The sequence below is a fragment of the Opisthocomus hoazin genome, chromosome 5, assembly GCF_030867145.1.
Source record: "Opisthocomus hoazin isolate bOpiHoa1 chromosome 5, bOpiHoa1.hap1, whole genome shotgun sequence".
NCBI classification, from domain to species: domain Eukaryota; kingdom Metazoa; phylum Chordata; class Aves; order Opisthocomiformes; family Opisthocomidae; genus Opisthocomus; species Opisthocomus hoazin.
The window spans coordinates 381,528-386,967 of NC_134418.1; the positions used below are offsets into that span (position 1 = coordinate 381,528).

The 5,440-nt window shown below is 62.7% G+C and overlaps 1 long non-coding RNA gene across 1 annotated transcript; it reads right to left on the bottom strand.

Moving 5' to 3' along the window:
- Window positions 1–1,245: 1,245 nt before the first annotated feature.
- On the bottom strand, window positions 1,246–4,893 carry LOC142361372 (uncharacterized). Its single transcript, XR_012763955.1, has 3 exons — window positions 4,309–4,893; window positions 2,110–2,219; window positions 1,246–1,436 (listed from the first exon to the last, which is right to left on the bottom strand). It is a non-coding gene; the product is annotated as an uncharacterized LOC142361372 (long non-coding RNA).
- Window positions 4,894–5,440: the final 547 nt, after the last annotated feature.

The window sequence follows — 5,440 nt, forward strand, 5'->3', positions numbered from 1 at the left end:
CCATTTTTTTTTCTTCTTCAGCCTTCTCGGGACTCTCCAGCTTCAGCCCCGCCAGCTCCCGTCCGCAGCCACTCAGCGCTCCGCCTCTCCCTTTTCGCCCCCACGACGCCAGGAGACCGAGGCCCGGCACACACAGCCCTCATAAGCCTGGAGCGGGCGCAGCCAACGGCATCCCCAGGGCAGGAACGGACAAGCGCGGCCCCTGCCACAGAGAAAGAAGCAGCGGCGACCGCGTTAAGGGAGGCCGAGGCACGCTCGAGGCCCAGTGTGCTGCCCGCACCACGGGCCTTGGGGGAGGCCGGGGGCTCCGGGACAGGCTTCAGGGGACGTGCTGGAGCTGGGGGCGGCTGCGCGGGGCGAGCGGGGCCGGGGAGCGCTGCCGAGTTGGGGGGGGTGCCCGCCTCCTTCCCCCCTTCCCTTCCGTCACCTCCCGCCTCTGGCCCCGGGGCTGCCGGCACCCGCCTCGCCTCCAGCGCACCGGCAGCCTGTCGCAGCGGACGGCTCGAAGCTTCCCGTCCCACCACCCTCGGGCAACCACCACGCATCCCCGCACCCGCCGGAGGGGAGCCCGCGCCTCACGGCTGGCCTCTCCGCTCCCCCGCCGCCCCGGCACCCGACACCAGGGCGCCGCCATGCTGCTGCGCCGCACTGCGCATGCGCCACGCGCCGACGGCGCGCCGGAGGGGCCACAGCCTGCGCGCAACGCCTGGCTGCAGTACCGCTCCGGGTCGGGGCAGCGCGCGCCGCCGGCACGGGGCGGCACCTCCGCACGGCTCCGGGCAGCCCCCGACTCGCGGCTCCGACACGGCGCCGAACCCCCGCCCCTCCCTGTCCCCGACACGGACCCCGCCCTCCCGGGGGCTTTTCCCCGGGACGCGCTGCTCCATCCACCTCCCCCCCCCACCCCGCGCTCACCTTCTCCCTCGCTGCAGCCGCAGCCCGGCCACGGCTCCGCTCCTCCCTCGGCTCGCACCGGCCCCTCCACGGCCACCCCGGTCACGGCAGCACCGGGCCCTCCACCGGCAGAGGGAGGGGCCGTCGCCATCAGCCGTGCTGCCCACACCTGGGGCTCCCCCGGCCCCGGGCCCACGACTGGAGCCCGGCAGGAACAGGGGGCCGTCGCCCCTGCCCCACAGCCCGTCCCCTCCTGCCTTGGGCTCTGGCGCAGCCCCTCGTCCCGTGCAAACCAAGCACAAATGCAGCCGCGAGGGCAAAAGGGACCGCAGGTCTTTATTAGTCACGCACCCAGCCAGTCCCGGGAGCTGCTCTGCTCCGGGGCTCGGGGCCCCCGATGCTCCCTCTGCCCCTCCGACACCTCGGCAGTCCTTCCCGCAACTGCGCCCGTTGCTCCAGCAGGGAACAGTCGGTCAGTCGGCTCCCGGAGCGATGCGCTGTTCGGCAGAGGCCGCCAAAAATGAGGAGCAGGGTGCAGGCCACTACAAGAGAGGAGAAAAGTGACAGATGGCTGGACAGCGGCGGTGTAACGAGAAAGCACGAAGCGGGGAAAGGGACAGCGAGAGAAGCACGGGGACAGGCAGTCCCACAGAGATGGAGAAAGAAGCAGCAGGAAGAGAGGAAGAGTGGCAGCAGAAAGAAGAAGAGGGAGCAGGACAGAGACCGAAAATGAAGAACGGGGAGCAGGAAGGAGATGCAAAAAAAAACCCTGTAGCATTGAAAGAGGAAAAAAGAATAGCGGCAGGGACCTGGGCAAAGAGAGATGAGGAAATAGAATAGAATAGACATGGAGAAAGCAGTAGATCTGTGACGCGCTATGGAGCCGAGAAGGAAGGCCTCAAATCAAGGGACAAGGAGCCAGACAAAAGAGCACCAGAGACAGCAAAAGTACTGACAGGCTACAGAGCAGGAGGAAAGCAAAAGTAGTAACCGGGAGCTGAACAGAAAGAGGGGAAGAAGGAAAAAAACGCCACGGGCTGCAGGGCAGAAAGAGGGAGGACCTAAAAGATGGGGACAAGTCAGAGACAGATGGAGAAAGAAGGTACACAAGAGCAGAAAAAAAAATAATCGTAGCAGTGTGGGAAAGAGAGGAAGCCAGGGGAGGGCCCAGGATGCAGAAGAGGGGTGACAGGGCCCCGAGGGCCCAGGACTCACCGCAGCTCTCACTCTCGGTGCTGCCGGGAGACTTGGACACTTCAGATGCTTCTCTCTCCTTCTCTCTTCCCTTCTTCTTCTGTAACTCAAATCGTTTGGCTCGCCTCCACCTGAGAGAAAATGCATGTGGTTGTCTTAGAGCTCATACGAGACGCGGCTTCCTAGACAAGAAGCCTCACTGCACACTGTATGCAGGAATAGGACAGAGAAAGAGAGAGAATATGATGAGTGGGAAGCAGAACTCACAGATCGAGAGAGAACTTGAATCAGAGGAATAAACAAGGCAGGAAAGAGAGATAAAGACAGGGAAGAAGCCGGAAGAAAAGGGCCTTTCTGGCCTCTACTCACACCCCCCAGCCTCCCATCTCTTTCCAGCCTCCTTTTTTTCTGGCCTCTACTCTCGCCCCTGGCCTCCCACCCCTCTGCGGCCTCCCACCCCTCTGCGGCCTCCTTTTTTTCTTTCTGGCCTCTACTCTCGCCCCCGGCCTCCCACCCTGCTGCGGCCTCCCACCCCTTTCCGGCCTCCTTCTTTTTCTGGTCTCTACTCTCGCCCCCAGCCTCCCACCCCTCATCAGCCTCCTACCTCCCATTTTGCTGGCCTCTACATAGTTCAGCTTCCCACCCCTCTGCAACCTCCTACCTCTTTCCAGCCTCCACTCCCCGCCCCAAGCTTCCCACCCCCGTCCCCACACACTGACAGAAAGAGAAAAACGACAGTGAACAGGGAAAAAGGTATTAAGAAACAAAGAAAGGGTCAGACGAAGAAGAGGGTGGTTAGGGTTGGAACCCCAACACAAACCAGCAAGGGGCTAGTGGACAGAGAGAGAGGAAGAGAAGAAAGGGCCGGGAAGCAAGACAGAGAAGGAGAGAAAGGCAAAAAGGGAGAGCCGGCTGGACAGGGACGTATAGCAAGAAACAACCAGACAGGCAGCAGGACAGAGACACAGAGACAGAAAAACCGGGGAACAGGAACCAGGACAGAGTGACGGCGAGAGGAAACAAGGGCCAGGGAGCAGGACAGCGATGGAGAAAGAAGCACTGCGGCAGCAGGGTAGAAAGAGAAGGAAGAAAGGCCAGAAGAAGGATGGGGAATGACAGAGAAGGGAAAGAGAAGGACAAGGAGCAGGACAGATTGTCAAAGAAAGGGAGTGGGACAAGGTGATACTGAGAGAGAAAAAGGGGACAGGGAGGCAGGATAAAGTGAAAGACAGGCAAAAATAAGAGACAGGGGAGCAGGACAGAGACGGAGGGGGAAACGCCTCGGCTGGGCAGCAGGAGAGAGAGGCGGAGAAGGGAAAAAACAGCACAAAACCTGGGACGGCCAACCTGGGTGGGCGGGGAGCAGGTCAGAGAGCCGGAGAAAGGAAAAACACTGCTGTGGAGCAGCAGAGGGGAACGGAGAAAGAAAGAGAGCGAGGGGGAGCAGGGCAGAGAAACGGAGAGAGAAAATAAGTGACGGGGAGCAGGGCAGAGCCCTAGGAAGACGAAAATAAGACACGGGAGAAGACCGAGGAGCTCAGAGAGAAAGAAGGGTCGAAAGAAAACGCCAGAGAGGTAGAGAAATCAAGAAAAACAGGGACGAGGAGCCTTGCAGAGACGGAGCACGAAAATGTTGGGCCGGTGAGCGCGAAAGAGGGAGAGAGAGACAGGGGCAGGGGGAGGAGATGAAGAAGAAAGGAGAGACAAAGATGGCAATGGAGCACAGGACACACAGGCAGAGAGAGAAAAAGGACAGTGAACAGGAAAAAAGGGACCGAGAAACAAAGAAAGGGTCAGATCTAGACAAAGAGACCAAGAAGAGGGGAGGCGGGGGGGTGTGTGCAGGGAAACCCCAAAACAAACCAGCAAGGGGCTACAGGACGGAGAGAAAGGGCCATGAAGCAGGACAGAGAAGGAGAGAAAGGCAAAAAGGGAGAGCTGGCTGAACAGGGACGTATAGCAAGAAACGACCGGACAGGCAGCAGGACAGAGAAACAGAGACAGGGAGCCGGCTAAAGAAATTCTGGAGGGAGAAAAAGAGGGAGAGGTAGCAGGACACAAACACAGACAGAAGACGGGAGGTACAGGGAAAGGGAAAGAAAAGGAAAAAGAAAAAAAAAACAAACAAAACAATCACAGCAGCGTGGGAGAGAGAAGGATCCAGGGGAGGGCCCGGGACGCAGAAGAGGGGCGACAGGGCCCCGGAGGCCCGCCACTCACCGCAGATCTCGCTCTCGGCGCTGTCGGGAGACTCTGCCGCTTCAGGCGCTTCTCTCTCCTGCGCTCCTCCCTTCCTCTTCCGTAAGTCCGGTCGCTTGGCTGTCCTACACCTAAGAAAAAACGCGCATGTGTCGCGGCTCTCAGGACACGAGGCTCCCTAGGCACGTAGCCTCGCTCGCTCACGCGCTCCACAACCGTACCATGCTGCTGCTGGTGACACATACAGACCCTGCGGGACACGCTGGCGGCCTGGCCTGCTGCAGGCTACCAAGAGGGAGCCTTCCTCACCCGCAGAGGCAGGCTCTCTCCTGCCTGCGGAGCCAGGCAGCTTCCAGCCAGGTGGCCTTCCATTTTTTTTTCTTCTTCAGCCTTCTCGGGACTCTCCAGCTTCAGCCCCGCCAGCTCCCGTCCGCAGCCACTCAACGCTCCGCCTCTCCCTTTTCGCCCCCACGACGCCAGGAGACCGAGGCCCGGCACACACAGCCCTCACAAGCCTGGAGCGGGCGCAGCCAACGGCATCCCCAGGGCAGGAACGGACAAACGCGTCCTCAGCGCGGCCCCTGCCACAGAGAAAGAAGCAGCGGCGACCGCGTTAAGGGAGGCCGAGGCACGCTCGAGGCCCAGTGTGCCGCCCGCACCACGGGCCTTGGGGGAGGCCGGGGGCTCCGGGACAGGCTTCAGGGGACGTGCTGGAGCTGGGGGCGGCTGCGCGGGGCGAGCGGGGCCGGGGAGCGCTGCCGAGTTGGGGGGGGTGCCCGCATCCTTCCCCCCTCACCCTGCGTCACCTCCCGCCTCTGGCCCCGGGGCTGCCCGCACCCGCCTCGCCTCCAGCGCACCGGCAGCCTGCCGCAGCGGGCGGCTCGAAGCTTCCCGTCCCACCACCCTCGGGCAGCCACCACGCACCCCCGCACCCGTCGCAGGGGAGCCCGCGCCTCACGGCTGGCCTCTCCGCTCCCCCGCCGCCCCGGCACCCGACACCAGGGCGCCGCCATGCTGCTGCGCCGTACCGCGCATGCGCCACGTGCCGACGGCGCGCCGGAGTGGCCAGTCCCCAGTCCCTGCGCGGAACGCCGGGCTGCAGTACCGCATCGCGGCCAGGGGACGGCGCCAGCGGACACGGCGCGGCGCCCAC